We start from the raw sequence: 17,550 nt of genomic DNA, 5'->3' as shown, positions 1-17,550 counted from the left end.
CTTCAGGTCCTCTTTCTCCCTCTCTCTCTCTCTCTGCTCCTTCCCCATTTTCACTCTCAAACAAGAAAAATAAACATCAAAAAATTATTGCAAAAAAAAAAGAAGCCACTGTTTTTTTTAATTAAAAAAATTTTTTTATTAACGTTTATTTATTTTTGAGAGACAGAGACAGAGCATGGGCGGGGAAGGGGCAGAGAGAGAGAGAGGGAGACACAGGATGGGAAGCAGGCTCCAGGCTTCCAGCTGTGTGCACAGAGCCCGACGCAGGGCTCAAACTCACAAACTGCGAGATCATGACCTGAGCCCAAGTTGGACGCTCAACCCAGGAAGCCACCCAGGAGCCCCTAAATTTTTTTTTATGTTTATTCATTTTTGAAAGACAGAGAGCACAAGCAGGGTTGGGGCGGAGAGAGAGGGGGACCCAGAATCCGAAGCAGGCTCCAGGCTCCGAGCCGTCAGCACAGAGCCCAGTGCGGAGCTAAAACTCAGGAACCGCGAGATCCCGAACCGCCGCCGCCTCCCAACGGTGCGCGGCCTACCCGGGCGGGAGTCGGGATCCTAGGAGGCGTCGGGACGCGGGGCTCCGCGCGCTCCTCGGAGCGGCCCGGGTTGGGGGGCGGGGGCCAAGCGGCGAGCCTGGCGCTCGTCTGCCAGCCCGGCCCCGCGCGGCCCCCGGCGGGCGGCGCCGCTGGAAGTGACGCGGCGAGGGCGTGGCGCCGGCCCGGGAGCAGCAGCCGCCACAGCCGCCTTGGCCGCCGCCGCCGCCGCTCAGTCGCCGCAGCCGCAGTAGCAGCCGCAGCCGACGCAGTAGCAGCCGCAGTCGGCCCAACCGCCGCCGCCGCCGCCGCAGCCACAATAGCAGCCGCAGCCGCCGCTCAGTCGCCACAGCAGCCGCAGTAGCAGTCGCAGCCGGCGCAGTAGCAGTCGCAGCCGGCGCAGCCGCCGCCGCCGCCGCCGCCGCCGCCGCCGCCGCCGCCGCCGCCGCCGCCGCCTCCTCGGCCCGGAATCGATGTAGCCGCGCCAGGCCCGAGCCCCGCGGGCCGCCGCTGCCGCTGCTCTTGAACCGCATGAAGCAGCTCGCCAACCAGACCGTGGGCAGGTGAGTCAGCCGTGCCGGGCCCGCCGGGAGCGCGCGGGCCGGGGACCGGGGGTCGGGGTCGTGGCCCGGGCCGGGGCGGGCCCGCTGCCCCGCGGGGGCCCGCGCTCCGGCCCGGCCGCCAGGCCGCCCGCTCCGCGCCGGGTCCGCTGCGGGCCAGGGACGAGGGCTGCGCCACGCAGCGGCCAGGCGGCCATCTCGGGGCCGCCGCCCGAGCCCCCAGGAACAGCGGGGCGGGCCGGCCTCCCGGGACGCCCCCCCCCCCCGCTCGGGTCCCCACCGCCCATTGTCTCGGCCCCACTGAGCATCGTCCTCTGGGGTCTGGACCCATGCTTTCCCCGGGCCTGCCCCCCTCTCCCGGGGCTTTGCCTTGGGCGAAAACTCGGCTAACTGGTGTACCTGAGGCCGGGGCGGGCATGGTGCTCTGGGGGGCGGCATTCTCAGCCTTTCCGGGTCGCCTGGCCGCTGCCGACCGGCCGTCCACCTCCAAGTGCCTGATGGCAGTCAATAAGTAAGGGGCGATCAGAGCCCAAGAGAGCCGCTTAGGGAGACTCAGGACTCCCTTGGAGGCACTTTGGAGGGTGTGCCGTCTCCAAACCGTGGCCCCTAATGGACCAGACTGCTCAAGTTCTTGATCTGTAGACATTTGGAACCGGGAGGAATGAATTGTGGAAAGGCCTTGGGCAAGTGGAAAAACAAAAAGAGGGGGGGCTTTCAAAACAGCTTTTCTCACTTTGGATTGGGGAGCAAATCCTTCTCCAGGTTTGTCTGGTATCGCTTTAATGCTTGACAGGAAACGATCGACGATGAAATGACAGAAGAGACCGGAGTTTGTAGTGGTTTTGAGAGCCTCTGGAGGTTGATTATCGTGTGCTGTGTTCTCTGGGGTAAATCTTTCAAGGTCTTTCAGGGCAGTGAGCTGTCCTGTCCCCGTTGACTGCTTATTCCGAGAAGGGGTATGAAAGTGTGACTTTTTCATTGCTTTTTCTTCTTTGTTTTCAACAGTTGAGTAAAAGGGGGCGTTTGGTTTAGCCGGAGCACGTGGGGACACTTCTTTTCTGTGTGTGTCTGAAAATACTTTTACTTCCCCTTGAGCTTTCTATATTTGCCTTTTACACTTTCGTTCCTCCCCCCCAACTTTTTGCTTAGTTTTGTTCAATTTCGTTGCTACCCCCACCCTATTATCTCCGTGTGCACTTATCCTGTTTCCAGAGTGGTTCCCTATCCCTACAGCCTAGCAGTGCCTACCTTTCTGTCATTTGTAGGAAAATGATAGGAATAGGGAGTGCCAAGGGGAAGGCAGACGGAATAGTCGTGGGGCCCAAAGCTTCAAGCAGGCATCTGTGAATGAGTTACAAGATCACTCCTTAGGAGTTTTCTGCCCCCCCCCCCCCCCCCACGGATTCTCAGTAACATGCATTGTGAAATCAGTATTTAGTGACTCTCAAGACACATGTGTCACATTGTCGTTCTGGCCAGTTTGTACATCTCATGAGGAAAGGGGTGTTTGCTCTTTTGCACAAAGTTCTGAGACTTTTCAAGCTATCAAGCCATTCAGGGTCTCTTTGGCTCCGGCTTCCTCTGTAGCAGGTTCTCCCTTCACTCTGCCGAATTACAGCCATATGTGCCTCCTTTCGGTTGCCAGAGGCCGCCGAGCCTTCTTCCCTGTTAGCCTCTACCTGGAAGTCTCCAAAGCTCCTTTCACCTCACCTGCCCTAGACCTGCCTCCTACTCATTCTTTAGGTGTCCAGGCAAAGGTCACTGCCTCTAAAAGACCTTCTGTGATGCTCCAACGTGGATTGGGAGTCCCTCTCCTGGCCACTTACATACGTCCGCATAGCACCTGTGTTTCTATAATGCAATGCCTGTTTACTTCTTAGTATTCTCCATTAGACTGAACGCCTTGAGAGTCCTTGCCGTCTTTCTGTTTCCTTGGCCAGCTCTGCTGTGGCTCCTGTCATATGGTCGATTCTCCATAAACATTTGTCAATCTAGCACACATCTAGATCTTACCAGATCGCTCCGGTGGTGTGAGCCCAAGAATGGGAAAATGAAAGCTGGATAGAGTAAATGGTGATTCGTGCTAGCATTGTAATTCTGGCCCAGACCTTTGACTCTGTTTGAAAATCTTTCTTGCTAGATGCCAGTGGAAGCAGCAGCTGTTACAGAGGTGTTAGGGGTGTGGCAATTTCTGCTCCCAAAGCCAAAACTGTTTCCTGGGGAAGCTTTGGCTTTACTCCTGTTGATTCCCTGGATAAGTTTGTATTTTTTCCACGTCAAGAATTACGAAGGACTCGGGAGGAAAAATGGAGGCAAGAGAGAGCCTAGAATTGTAATTGTGTGTTAGTGGCGTAGGCATCAGGATTGGGATTTGGGGGGTATTTGGGTCAAGAGGAAAGCGAGAAAGCAGAGAAGTTACCTCCGCCCCGCCCCCCCCCCCCCCCCCCCCCCCCCCGCCGCAGCCAGGAGTGATATTCTGTGTGTGAGTGGCTCGCCCGTTGTGTCTGTTACGGATGCATAGAGTTCTGAATGGTGTCTTGGGAGGAAGTATTCTCTTCTCTTCCCGACAATGAGGACCTCGTGAGTCACCCCACAGTGAGGTTCTGTGGGATGGACATGTGGGAGAATTCGTAATGGCTAGAAGAAGTTGAGTTCTCATGATGCAGTTTGTGGACAATGGGTGCATGAGTCTGTTTCGGAGGATGGTTTGTGTATCACAGGCCCAAGGACGATGCAGTGGTCTCTTGAGTGGGGTATCCCAAAGAAGAGAATTAGGATGCTTGATTCATCCGTTCAAGAGACCCTTATTGAGCCCAAATTATGTGCCATTGTGGAAAGTAGAAAAGAATCCAAGTGAATACAAATGCGGCTTCTGCCCTGAAGGGGCTCCACAGACTTGTGGAAGAGATAGGCAAGCAAAAATGCTTATACACCATGAGGTAAGTCCTTATAGAGGGATGGCTGACACACTAAGTGAAACTCTACTCTTACTGGAAGGAGAGAGGTAACACAACACAACAAAACCAAAAAAAAAAAAAAAACCAGGAGAAAATATGACCAGAGCCTTTCCCCTCTATCTTTCAACACTTCTTTTAAACTTCTGTTGTATTGAGTGCATCCCTATTTTTTTTTAATGAGAGAAAAACAATTTTTTTAAATATTGACTTTTGAGAGAAAAGGGTAGAGAGAACATGAGCGGGGGAGAGGCAGAGAGAGAGGGAAACACAGAATCCGAAGCAGGCTCCTGGCTCCGAGCTGTCAGCACAGAGCCTGACGCGGGCCTCAAACCCACGAACCGAGAGATCGTGACCGGAGCCGAAGTCTGACACTTGACCCAGTGAGCCACCCAGGTGCCCCGTAGGTAGGTCTCTTTTGATTGTCAGTGAACCCAACTCGAGGGGCGACTGGGTGGCTCACTTGGCTGAGTATCCGGCTCTTGATTTCAGCTCAGGTCATGATCTCACAGTTCCTGGGATCAAGCTCTGTGCCAATGGTGCGGAGCCTGCTTGGGATCTTCTCTGTCTCTGCCCCTTCCCCGCTCTCTGTCTCAATGACGAAAAAAGAAAAAAACACACAAAACCAAACCAACTGGAATTGTTATAAGCCAAGCTGCGAATTTGATTGGCTCCTATGTGAGGAAAAGAGTCCAAAAGCAATATAGTTGCAGCCAGGGCTGGATCCAGGGGTTCCACTCTTTAGGTAAGCTGTGTCTATAAGCAGGAATCGCCCCCCTACCCCACCCCTACACCCCCCGACTTCCAACATCTTCAGTTCAAGTCCCAGAGGGACAAAGAATACCTTTCACTGTGGCCAGAGCCCCAGGATTGACTCTGAAGGTATCTGATGGGGTCAGTGGCCTTTGCCTGGACATGGAAATGGAGTCAGCCCCACCCAAGCCTCAGGGGCCTAGAATGGGAGAGTGCTGAGCCCCCTCCCCCACAAGATAACCGGGGTGTTCTTCCCAGCAGGAGGCAGGAAGTGTGGTCTTTTCTAGTCCTGCTAAAAGGAAAGAAAGAGCTTTTTGGAAATCCGTGGCGCAGAGAATCCAGTAGCTGCGGATGGTCGTTGGCGTGGAGGGTGTGGAGGAAGGGGTGCACCGAGGTGAGGAACCTGAGCGTTTGGTTGTGAGGTCGATGAGTCCAGGAGGACAGGAATCTGGGGGCCTCATAGCAGACTTGACTACGCAGGTGAGGCTCTGGGAGGGAGTGTCTCTTTGGGTGTCGGTTTCTGCCAAGATGGAAGCTCTCCCTGGAGGCCTGAATGTTCTCCTGGATAGTAGTAGCCTTTAGGTAAGTCAGGGTTGCAAACTCCAAGCCTCAGGGGGCCAGGCTAAGAAGAAGAAAACAAGAGCGACTTAGACCAGGTGAGGGCCGTGGGGGACCCGACAGTGCCTGTCTTACCAAAGGGCCGGGTGAGAATCTGGGCCCGCTGTCGGGCCCGACCTTTGGAGTTGTTGAGAAAGGCCTCAAGTCTGGATTTTCATGAAGATTAGGTGGCATTTAATGCCAATTGAAAACAACCACCAGGACCCTGAGCGGGACTAAACAAAATACATCTGTGGCCAGAGTTGGTCTGTGGGTCACCAGCGGGCAGTTGCTTGTGTAACAGGTTGGGGAGGTGGAGATTCCTGTGGTGATTTTTCTCTTTTTCCTCCTGCACCCCACCCTCCTATGACTACCTTCTGAGTTCTTGGATGTGTCGACGAGCTTGTCCTTTCCTTTACAGAAACGTTTCAGAGATCCGAGAGTAGTAATCATCACTACTTGTCTCCTGGTTTGGTTTACCAAGCGCTGTACCGAACCACCTGGCCTGGTCTCACCTACTGGTGCTTGTTATCATTTCTGGCTTAGAGAGAAGAAAAATGACCTGCCGTTGTCTGCCCGGCCAGCGAGTGGCCGAGGCAGGACTTGGGGCCGGGGTGTGACTCCGGACCCCGTGTGTTTCCGACTGTAGACACTGGGCCGGCTGCCCGCCAGGGAAGGGTTCGTGTGGATGAAATGTCTTTGGTGCTTGCTGACTTGCTGGGCTAGATGCTTTTGAGTCAAATCTCTCACTGCCTTCTCCACAGCAACTCCCAGAGGTGATGTTATTTACTCCTGGTTTAATGATGAGGAAGCGAGGACTCAAAGAGGTCATCGGGCTAGTTAAGAAGAGCGCTGCCGTTCATCAGAAACCAGGGTTCTGCTTCCAAAGCAGATAGGAGTCCTTCCTTCACGCAGGCAACTCTTTCTTTCAGAAACCCCGTGTTAGAATTCTGTGTGACGACGCTTCCACAAAATCCTGGAAGCTGAGAGTTGGATGTTGCTCTAGTCCAGCGGCTCCCGCCAGGGATGGCCCCCTGGGGGACATTTGGCAATGGCCGGAGACTTTTTTGTGTTTGTCGTGACTTGGCTCGGGCGTGGGGTGCTCCTGGCATCTGGCGACACAGGCCGGGGATGCTGCTGACCAGCCTACACCGCCCAGGACAGCCTCGCCGCACAGAACTATCTGGTCCCAAATGTCAAGAGTGGTGAGGTTGGGAAAGCCTGGTCGAGTCCTTTGAGATTCTGGATAGGTGAATCGTGAAAACCAAAGATCCGTGATGTTTGCCTGCAGGGTGAAGGTGCGTTCCGTTTGGTCGGTTTCTTACGTGTGGAAGCATTTCGGATAATAATCATTGGTCCGGCCCATATTGAACACTTGGGAGTTTTCACGTGGAAACCTGGACTTCCTGCTGCTTCTCCAATCTTGCAAGACCTAGCGAAGCCTGGCATCGCGCCCTCGCGCAGGTACACGTCGTCGTAGCTGCAGCTGCGTAGGTGCTGTCCCGTCCGGGTGGGGCATCGACCGTCCAGTGTGCCCGGGTCCCTATCTGGCTTGTCCTGCTGTGGTACATTCCTTGCGGACCCCTCCCTGCTCACGGATCTCTCAACGACCTTCTCCAGGAGCAGCGGAGTCTCTGCCTCGCGAGGTAGCCCATTGCGTTAGGGGCAACGTGAGTCAAAGGCATCTCTGCCCGTGAGTCCCAGGGGAGTCCTCTGGTGCCACGACGCCTGCGTCTCTCTTCCGCGAGACGGCCCTTTCTGTGTTCGGCGTCGCAAACCGCACACCGTGTCCTCTCTCTATCAGCGGTAACATTCTCCACCCCTCACCTGTTCCACACCCCGACTTCCTCCGCCTTTTCCAGGGGAGGTGGCTGTGCTTGGTTCGCTCCGGTCTGAGTGGATCCTGTCCAGCCTCTGCATAGAGTAGAGGAGGAAAGGAATGTTTTCTCCCCACGACTTCTGAATCCGAGCTTCCGTGGCCTGGTCATCCACTTTACCTCCTGTGAAATCAAACAGGGTTGTTTATAGGTGCGTGAAGAAAGCCCATGGTTCACTGAACCAAAATGAACCCTAAACAGATGTGGTCATGTGTGGCCTTATGGCATTGGTTTTACACGTGAAGGCAGCATGTTATTCTAAGAGGAAATGATGTCTGTGGTCGTGGTTCCCAGTGTGTCCACGGCAGGCCCCTTGCCCCTGAGATTGGACATGGGTTTATGGTATAGGGTCCCAGAGTCAGTATGCACACCACGCAGTCTTGTCGGACTGGCGATGTCTGGCCTTTATCATTCTGTTTCTGTGTCTCCAATGTAGGCAGATGCCCTCGTAATCAATCCAAGTATAAATCCACGTACAAATATTATTACGCTCCTACCTGCCGTGTGTGTCTATTTTCTTAAACATGGATGTGAAAAGTACAGCAGGCCCACGGTCCTTTTTCCAAAACCCTAGGGGCCAGATGAGTTTTGGAATTCAGACGTTTTCAGATTTTATTTCATTTTTTTTTAATTTCCTTTTTTTTTTTTTTTTTTTTTTTTTTTTTTTTTTTACGTTTATTGATTTTTGAGAAAGAGAGAGACTGAACATGAACAGGGGAGGGTCAGAGAGAGGGAGACACAGAATCTGAAACAGGCTCCAGGCTCTGAGCCGTCAGCACAGGGTCCGTCGCGGGGCTCGAACTCACGGATCGCGAGATTGTGACCCGAGCCGAAGTGGGACGCTCGACCGACCGAGCCAGCCAGGTGCCCCATAAGTAGCCAGTGTTTTCAGTTATATTTCTATCCGTATAAACCCTGCTACCCTTAAAACACCTGGGATCCCAACAAATTTAAAGACGGTACATATTTTGCTCTTTCTTATAGATTTGGCTAATAGGTTCTGTTCAGCGCCCATTTCAATGTCCTCTCAGCCACCTTTCCCTTGAGCTTGAAGGGGACATGTTTTACCCTGTTATGCACAGGCCACCCGAACCCTTCTGCTATCACATGTCATCTTTGCAGGCAGGATCTTAACTTACCCATCTTTCTCCGAGAGCACAGGTATGACATCCTACCGTGAGGACATTTGTTGGACACGTTTGTTGAGGACATACAAGTCTCAAATCTTTCCGTATTTTGGGGGTTCTGGAGGCAACATATTCCTTGTTGTTAATTTTACTTCAGCCGATTTATGCTGTTACTTGTAAATCAGACCACATGGAGTGGGCCTCCACCCAAACAAAGCGGTTGGAGAATACTCTCCTCCCATATAGACAAATGTACGTCTATGTCTTCCTTTGGCCAGAGCCTCCAAACCCACCAATGTCTACCCTGGTAAGAAGTGACCACTGTTTTGGGGTGCCTTGGGCTCGGTCAGTGTAAGCATCTGACTTTGGCTCGGGTTGTGATCTTGTGCCTTGTGATCTTGTGGCTCGTGACCTCTCAGCTCTGGAGTTCAAGCCCCGCCTGCGTCAGCGCAGAACCTGCTTCAGGTCCTCTTTCTCCCTCTCTCTCTCTCTCTGCTCCTTCCCCATTTTCACTCTCAAACAAGAAAAATAAACATCAAAAAATTATTGCAAAAAAAAAAGAAGCCACTGTTTTTTTTAATTAAAAAAATTTTTTTATTAACGTTTATTTATTTTTGAGAGACAGAGACAGAGCATGGGCGGGGAAGGGGCAGAGAGAGAGAGAGGGAGACACAGGATGGGAAGCAGGCTCCAGGCTTCCAGCTGTGTGCACAGAGCCCGACGCAGGGCTCAAACTCACAAACTGCGAGATCATGACCTGAGCCCAAGTTGGACGCTCAACCCAGGAAGCCACCCAGGAGCCCCTAAATTTTTTTTTATGTTTATTCATTTTTGAAAGACAGAGAGCACAAGCAGGGTTGGGGCGGAGAGAGAGGGGGACCCAGAATCCGAAGCAGGCTCCAGGCTCCGAGCCGTCAGCACAGAGCCCAGTGCGGAGCTAAAACTCAGGAACCGCGAGATCCCGAACCGCCGCCGCCTCCCAACGGTGCGCGGCCTACCCGGGCGGGAGTCGGGATCCTAGGAGGCGTCGGGACGCGGGGCTCCGCGCGCTCCTCGGAGCGGCCCGGGTTGGGGGGCGGGGGCCAAGCGGCGAGCCTGGCGCTCGTCTGCCAGCCCGGCCCCGCGCGGCCCCCGGCGGGCGGCGCCGCTGGAAGTGACGCGGCGAGGGCGTGGCGCCGGCCCGGGAGCAGCAGCCGCCACAGCCGCCTTGGCCGCCGCCGCCGCCGCTCAGTCGCCGCAGCCGCAGTAGCAGCCGCAGCCGACGCAGTAGCAGCCGCAGTCGGCCCAACCGCCGCCGCCGCCGCCGCAGCCACAATAGCAGCCGCAGCCGCCGCTCAGTCGCCACAGCAGCCGCAGTAGCAGTCGCAGCCGGCGCAGCCGCCGCCGCTGCCGCCGCCGCCGCCGCCGCCGCCGCCGCCGCCGCCGCCGCCGCCGCCGCCGCCGCCTCCTCGGCCCGGAATCGATGTAGCCGCGCCAGGCCCGAGCCCCGCGGGCCGCCGCTGCCGCTGCTCTTGAACCGCATGAAGCAGCTCGCCAACCAGACCGTGGGCAGGTGAGTCAGCCGTGCCGGGCCCGCCGGGAGCGCGCGGGCCGGGGACCGGGGGTCGGGGTCGTGGCCCGGCCGCCAGGCCGCCCGCTCCGCGCCGGGTCCGCTGCGGGCCAGGGACGAGGGCTGCGCCACGCAGCGGCCAGGCGGCCATCTCGGGGCCGCCGCCCGAGCCCCCAGGAACAGCGGGGCGGGCCGGCCTCCCGGGACGCCCCCCCCCCCCCCCCCCCCCCCCCCCCCGCTCGGGTCCCCACCGCCCATTGTCCCGGCCCCGCTGAGCATCGTCCTCTGGGGTCTGGACCCATGCTTTCCCCGGGCCTGCCCCCCTCTCCCGGGGCTTTGCCTTGGGCGAAAACTCGGCTAACTGGTGTACCTGAGGCCGGGGCGGGCATGGTGCTCTGGGGGGCGGCATTCTCAGCCTTTCCGGGTCGCCTGGCCGCTGCCGACCGGCCGTCCACCTCCAAGTGCCTGATGGCAGTCAATAAGTAAGGGGCGATCAGAGCCCAAGAGAGCCGCTTAGGGAGACTCAGGACTCCCTTGGAGGCACTTTGGAGGGTGTGCCGTCTCCAAACCGTGGCCCCTAATGGACCAGACTGCTCAAGTTCTTGACCTGTAGACATTTGGAACCGGGAGGAATGAATTGTGGAAAGGCCTTGGGCAAGTGGAAAAACAAAAAGAGGGGGGGCTTTCAAAACAGCTTTTCTCACTTTGGATTGGGGAGCAAATCCGTCTCCAGGTTTGTCTGGTATCGCTTTAATGCTTGACAGGAAACGATCGACGATGAAATGACAGAAGAGACCGGAGTTTGTAGTGGTTTTGAGAGCCTCTGGAGGTTGATTATCGTGTGCTGTGTTCTCTGGGGTAAATCTTTCAAGGTCTTTCAGGGCAGTGAGCTGTCCTGTCCCCGTTGACTGCTTATTCCGAGAAGGGGTATGAAAGTGTGACTTTTTCATTGCTTTTTCTTCTTTGTTTTCAACAGTTGAGTAAAAGGGGGCGTTTGGTTTAGCCGGAGCACGTGGGGACACTTCTTTTCTGTGTGTGTCTGAAAATACTTTTACTTCCCCTTGAGCTTTCTATATTTGCCTTTTACACTTTCGTTCCTCCCCCCCAACTTTTTGCTTAGTTTTGTTCAATTTCGTTGCTACCCCCCACCCTATTATCTCCGTGTGCACTTATCCTGTTTCCAGAGTGGTTCCCTATCCCTACAGCCTAGCAGTGCCTACCTTTCTGTCATTTGTAGGAAAATGATAGGAATAGGGAGTGCCAAGGGGAAGGCAGACGGAATAGTCGTGGGGCCCAAAGCTTCAAGCAGGCATCTGTGAATGAGTTACAAGATCACTCCTTAGGAGTTTTCTGCCCCGCCACACCCCCCCCCCCCCCCCCCCCCACGGATTCTCAGTAACATGCATTGTGAAATCAGTATTTAGTGACTCTCAAGACACATGTGTCACATTGTCGTTCTGGCCAGTTTGTACATCTCATGAGGAAAGGGGTGTTTGCTCTTTTGCACAAAGTTCTGAGACTTTTCAAGCTATCAAGCCATTCAGGGTCTCTTTGGCTCCGGCTTCCTCTGTAGCAGGTTCTCCCTTCACTCTGCCGAATTACAGCCATATGTGCCTCCTTTCGGTTGCCAGAGGCCGCCGAGCCTTCTTCCCTGTTAGCCTCTACCTGGAAGTCTCCAAAGCTCCTTTCACCTCACCTGCCCTAGACCTGCCTCCTACTCATTCTTTAGGTGTCCAGGCAAAGGTCACTGCCTCTAAAAGACCTTCTGTGATGCTCCAACGTGGATTGGGAGTCCCTCTCCTGGCCACTTACATACGTCCGCATAGCACCTGTGTTTCTATAATGCAATGCCTGTTTACTTCTTAGTATTCTCCATTAGACTGAACGCCTTGAGAGTCCTTGCCGTCTTTCTGTTTCCTTGGCCAGCTCTGCTGTGGCTCCTGTCATATGGTCGATTCTCCATAAACATTTGTCAATCTAGCACACATCTAGATCTTACCAGATCGCTCCGGTGGTGTGAGCCCAAGAATGGGAAAAATGAAAGCTGGATAGAGTAAATGGTGATTCGTGCTAGCATTGTAATTCTGGCCCAGACCTTTGACTCTGTTTGAAAATCTTTCTTGCTAGATGCCAGTGGAAGCAGCAGCTGTTACAGAGGTGTTAGGGGTGTGGCAATTTCTGCTCCCAAAGCCAAAACTGTTTCCTGGGGAAGCTTTGGCTTTTACTCCTGTTGATTCCCCTGGATAAGTTTGTATTTTTTCCACGTCAAGAATTACGAAGGACTCGGGAGGAAAAATGGAGGCAAGAGAGAGCCTAGAATTGTAATTGTGTGTTAGTGGCGTAGGCATCAGGATTGGGATTTGGGGGTATTTGGGTCAAGAGGAAAGCGAGAAAGCAGAGAAGTTACCTCCGCCCCGCCCCCCCCCCCCCCCCCCCCCCCCCCCGCCGCAGCCAGGAGTGATATTCTGTGTGTGAGTGGCTCGCCCGTTGTGTCTGTTACGGATGCATAGAGTTCTGAATGGTGTCTTGGGAGGAAGTATTCTCTTCTCTTCCCGACAATGAGGACCTCGTGAGTCACCCCACAGTGAGGTTCTGTGGGATGGACATGTGGGAGAATTCGTAATGGCTAGAAGAAGTTGAGTTCTCATGATGCAGTTTGTGGACAATGGGTGCATGAGTCTGTTTCGGAGGATGGTTTGTGTATCACAGGCCCAAGGACGATGCAGTGGTCTCTTGAGTGGGGTATCCCAAAGAAGAGAATTAGGATGCTTGATTCATCCGTTCAAGAGACCCTTATTGAGCCCAAATTATGTGCCATTGTGGAAAGTAGAAAAGAATCCAAGTGAATACAAATGCGGCTTCTGCCCTGAAGGGGCTCCACAGACTTGTGGAAGAGATAGGCAAGCAAAAATGCTTATACACCATGAGGTAAGTCCTTATAGAGGGATGGCTGACACACTAAGTGAAACTCTACTCTTACTGGAAGGAGAGAGGTAACACAACACAACAAAACCAAAAAAAAAAAAAAAACCAGGAGAAAATATGACCAGAGCCTTTCCCCTCTATCTTTCAACACTTCTTTTAAACTTCTGTTGTATTGAGTGCATCCCTATTTTTTTTTAATGAGAGAAAAACAATTTTTTTAAATATTGACTTTTGAGAGAAAAGGGTAGAGAGAACATGAGCGGGGGAGAGGCAGAGAGAGAGGGAAACACAGAATCCGAAGCAGGCTCCTGCTCCGAGCTGTCAGCACAGAGCCTGACGCGGGCCTCAAACCCACGAACCGAGAGATCGTGACCGGAGCCGAAGTCTGACACTTGACCCAGTGAGCCACCCAGGTGCCCCGTAGGTAGGTCTCTTTTGATTGTCAGTGAACCCAACTCGAGGGGCGACTGGGTGGCTCACTTGGCTGAGTATCCGGCTCTTGATTTCAGCTCAGGTCATGATCTCACAGTTCCTGGGATCAAGCTCTGTGCCAATGGTGCGGAGCCTGCTTGGGATCTTCTCTGTCTCTGCCCCTTCCCCGCTCTCTGTCTCAATGACGAAAAAAGAAAAAAACACACAAAACCAAACCAACTGGAATTGTTATAAGCCAAGCTGCGAATTTGATTGGCTCCTATGTGAGGAAAAGAGTCCAAAAGCAATATAGTTGCAGCCAGGGCTGGATCCAGGGGTTCCACTCTTTAGGTAAGCTGTGTCTATAAGCAGGAATCGCCCCCCTACCCCACCCCTACACCCCCCGACTTCCAACATCTTCAGTTCAAGTCCCAGAGGGACAAAGAATACCTTTCACTGTGGCCAGAGCCCCAGGATTGACTCTGAAGGTATCTGATGGGGTCAGTGGCCTTTGCCTGGACATGGAAATGGAGTCAGCCCCACCCAAGCCTCAGGGGCCTAGAATGGGAGAGTGCTGAGCCCCCTCCCCCACAAGATAACCGGGGTGTTCTTCCCAGCAGGAGGCAGGAAGTGTGGTCTTTTCTAGTCCTGCTAAAAGGAAAGAAAGAGCTTTTTGGAAATCCGTGGCGCAGAGAATCCAGTAGCTGCGGATGGTCGTTGGCGTGGAGGGTGTGGAGGAAGGGGTGCACCGAGGTGAGGAACCTGAGCGTTTGGTTGTGAGGTCGATGAGTCCAGGAGGACAGGAATCTGGGGGCCTCATAGCAGACTTGACTACGCAGGTGAGGCTCTGGGAGGGAGTGTCTCTTTGGGTGTCGGTTTCTGCCAAGATGGAAGCTCTCCCTGGAGGCCTGAATGTTCTCCTGGATAGTAGTAGCCTTTAGGTAAGTCAGGGTTGCAAACTCCAAGCCTCAGGGGGCCAGGCTAAGAAGAAGAAAACAAGAGCGACTTAGACCAGGTGAGGGCCGTGGGGGACCCGACAGTGCCTGTCTTACCAAAGGGCCGGGTGAGAATCTGGGCCCGCTGTCGGGCCCGACCTTTGGAGTTGTTGAGAAAGGCCTCAAGTCTGGATTTTCATGAAGATTAGGTGGCATTTAATGCCAATTGAAAACAACCACCAGGACCCTGAGCGGGACTAAACAAAATACATCTGTGGCCAGAGTTGGTCTGTGGGTCACCAGCGGGCAGTTGCTTGTGTAACAGGTTGGGGAGGTGGAGATTCCTGTGGTGATTTTTCTCTTTTTCCTCCTGCACCCCACCCTCCTATGACTACCTTCTGAGTTCTTGGATGTGTCGACGAGCTTGTCCTTTCCTTTACAGAAACGTTTCAGAGATCCGAGAGTAGTAATCATCACTACTTGTCTCCTGGTTTGGTTTACCAAGCGCTGTACCGAACCACCTGGCCTGGTCTCACCTACTGGTGCTTGTTATCATTTCTGGCTTAGAGAGAAGAAAAATGACCTGCCGTTGTCTGCCCGGCCAGCGAGTGGCCGAGGCAGGACTTGGGGCCGGGGTGTGACTCCGGACCCCCGTGTGTTTCCGACTGTAGACACTGGGCCGGCTGCCCGCCAGGGAAGGGTTCGTGTGGATGAAATGTCTTTGGTGCTTGCTGACTTGCTGGGCTAGATGCTTTTGAGTCAAATCTCTCACTGCCTTCTCCACAGCAACTCCCAGAGGTGATGTTATTTACTCCTGGTTTAATGATGAGGAAGCGAGGACTCAAAGAGGTCATCGGGCTAGTTAAGAAGAGCGCTGCCGTTCATCAGAAACCAGGGTTCTGCTTCCAAAGCAGATAGGAGTCCTTCCTTCACGCAGGCAACTCTTTCTTTCAGAAACCCCGTGTTAGAATTCTGTGTGACGACGCTTCCACAAAATCCTGGAAGCTGAGAGTTGGATGTTGCTCTAGTCCAGCGGCTCCCGCCAGGGATGGCCCCCTGGGGGACATTTGGCAATGGCCGGAGACTTTTTTGTGTTTGTCGTGACTTGGCTCGGGCGTGGGGTGCTCCTGGCATCTGGCGACACAGGCCGGGGATGCTGCTGACCAGCCTACACCGCCCAGGACAGCCTCGCCGCACAGAACTATCTGGTCCCAAATGTCAAGAGTGGTGAGGTTGGGAAAGCCTGGTCGAGTCCTTTGAGATTCTGGATAGGTGAATCGTGAAAACCAAAGATCCGTGATGTTTGCCTGCAGGGTGAAGGTGCGTTCCGTTTGGTCGGTTTCTTACGTGTGGAAGCATTTCGGATAATAATCATTGGTCCGGCCCATATTGAACACTTGGAGTTTTCACGTGGAAACCTGGACTTCCTGCTGCTTCTCCAATCTTGCAAGACCTAGCGAAGCCTGGCATCGCGCCCTCAGCGCAGGTACACGTCGTCGTAGCTGCAGCTGCGTAGGTGCTGTCCCGTCCGGGTGGGGCATCGACCGTCCAGTGTGCCCGGGTCCCTATCTGGCTTGTCCTGCTGTGGTACATTCCTTGCGGACCCCTCCCTGCTCACGGATCTCTCAACGACCTTCTCCAGGAGCAGCGGAGTCTCTGCCTCGCGAGGTAGCCCATTGCGTTAGGGGCAACGTGAGTCAAAGGCATCTCTGCCCGTGAGTCCCAGGGGAGTCCTCTGGTGCCACGACGCCTGCGTCTCTCTTCCGCGAGACGGCCCTTTCTGTGTTCGGCGTCGCAAACCGCACACCGTGTCCTCTCTCTATCAGCGGTAACATTCTCCACCCCTCACCTGTTCCACACCCCGACTTCCTCCGCCTTTTCCAGGGGAGGTGGCTGTGCTTGGTTCGCTCCGGTCTGAGTGGATCCTGTCCAGCCTCTGCATAGAGTAGAGGAGGAAAGGAATGTTTTCTCCCCACGACTTCTGAATCCGAGCTTCCGTGGCCTGGTCATCCACTTTACCTCCTGTGAAATCAAACAGGGTTGTTTATAGGTGCGTGAAGAAAGCCCATGGTTCACTGAACCAAAATGAACCCTAAACAGATGTGGTCATGTGTGGCCTTATGGCATTGGTTTTACACGTGAAGGCAGCATGTTATTCTAAGAGGAAATGATGTCTGTGGTCGTGGTTCCCAGTGTGTCCACGGCAGGCCCCTTGCCCCTGAGATTGGACATGGGTTTATGGTATAGGGTCCCAGAGTCAGTATGCACACCACGCAGTCTTGTCGGACTGGCGATGTCTGGCCTTTATCATTCTGTTTCTGTGTCTCCAATGTAGGCAGATGCCCTCGTAATCAATCCAAGTATAAATCCACGTACAAATATTATTACGCTCCTACCTGCCGTGTGTGTCTATTTTCTTAAACATGGATGTGAAAAGTACAGCAGGCCCACGGTCCTTTTTCCAAAACCCTAGGGGCCAGATGAGTTTTGGAATTCAGACGTTTTCAGATTTTATTTCATTTTTTTTTAATTTCCTTTTTTTTTTTTTTTTTTTTTTTTTTTTTTTACGTTTATTGATTTTTGAGAAAGAGAGAGACTGAACATGAACAGGGGAGGGTCAGAGAGAGGGAGACACAGAATCTGAAACAGGCTCCAGGCTCTGAGCCGTCAGCACAGGGTCCGTCGCGGGGCTCGAACTCACGGATCGCGAGATTGTGACCCGAGCCGAAGTGGGACGCTCGACCGACCGAGCCAGCCAGGTGCCCCATAAGTAGCCAGTGTTTTCAGTTATATTTCTATCCGTATAAACGCTGCTACCCTTAAAACACCTGGGATCCCAACAAATTTAAAGACGGTACATATTTTGCTCTTTCTTATAGATTTGGCTAATAGGTTCTGTTCAGCGCCCATTTCAATGTCCTCTCAGCCACCTTTCCCTTGAGCTTGAAGGGGACATGTTTTACCCTGTTATGCACAGGCCACCCGAACCCTTCTGCTATCACATGTCATCTTTGCAGGCAGGATCTTAACTTACCCATCTTTCTCCGAGAGCACAGGTATGACATCCTACCGTGAGGACATTTGTTGGACACGTTTGTTGAGGACATACAAGTCTCAAATCTTTCCGTATTTTGGGGGTTCTGGAGGCAACATATTCCTTGTTGTTAATTTTACTTCAGCCGATTTATGCTGTTACTTGTAAATCAGACCACATGGAGTGGGCCTCCACCCAAACAAAGCGGTTGGAGAATACTCTCCTCCCATATAGACAAATGTACGTCTATGTCTTCCTTTGGCCAGAGCCTCCAAACCCACCAATGTCTACC

At 53.8% G+C, this 17,550-nt stretch overlaps 2 long non-coding RNA genes across 2 annotated transcripts; both read left to right on the top strand.

Moving 5' to 3' along the window:
- The first annotated feature begins 931 nt into the window (after positions 1-931).
- On the top strand, positions 932-7,773 carry LOC128777972 (uncharacterized). The gene is made up of 2 exons (XR_008423249.1): positions 932-1,099; positions 6,692-7,773. It is a non-coding gene; the product is annotated as an uncharacterized LOC128777972 (long non-coding RNA).
- Positions 7,774-15,710: 7,937 nt separating this feature from the next.
- Positions 15,711-17,220, top strand: LOC128777973 (uncharacterized). The gene is made up of 2 exons (XR_008423250.1): positions 15,711-16,274; positions 16,814-17,220. It is a non-coding gene; the product is annotated as an uncharacterized LOC128777973 (long non-coding RNA).
- The last annotated feature ends 330 nt before the right edge of the window (positions 17,221-17,550 follow it).

Source organism: Panthera pardus, unplaced genomic scaffold (assembly GCF_024362965.1).
Source record: "Panthera pardus isolate Hobbes unplaced genomic scaffold, ASM2436296v1 HiC_scaffold_170, whole genome shotgun sequence".
NCBI classification, from domain to species: domain Eukaryota; kingdom Metazoa; phylum Chordata; class Mammalia; order Carnivora; family Felidae; genus Panthera; species Panthera pardus.
The sequence above is the reverse complement of the archived record's forward strand: the minus strand, read 5'-3'. Positions and strand labels throughout refer to the sequence as shown.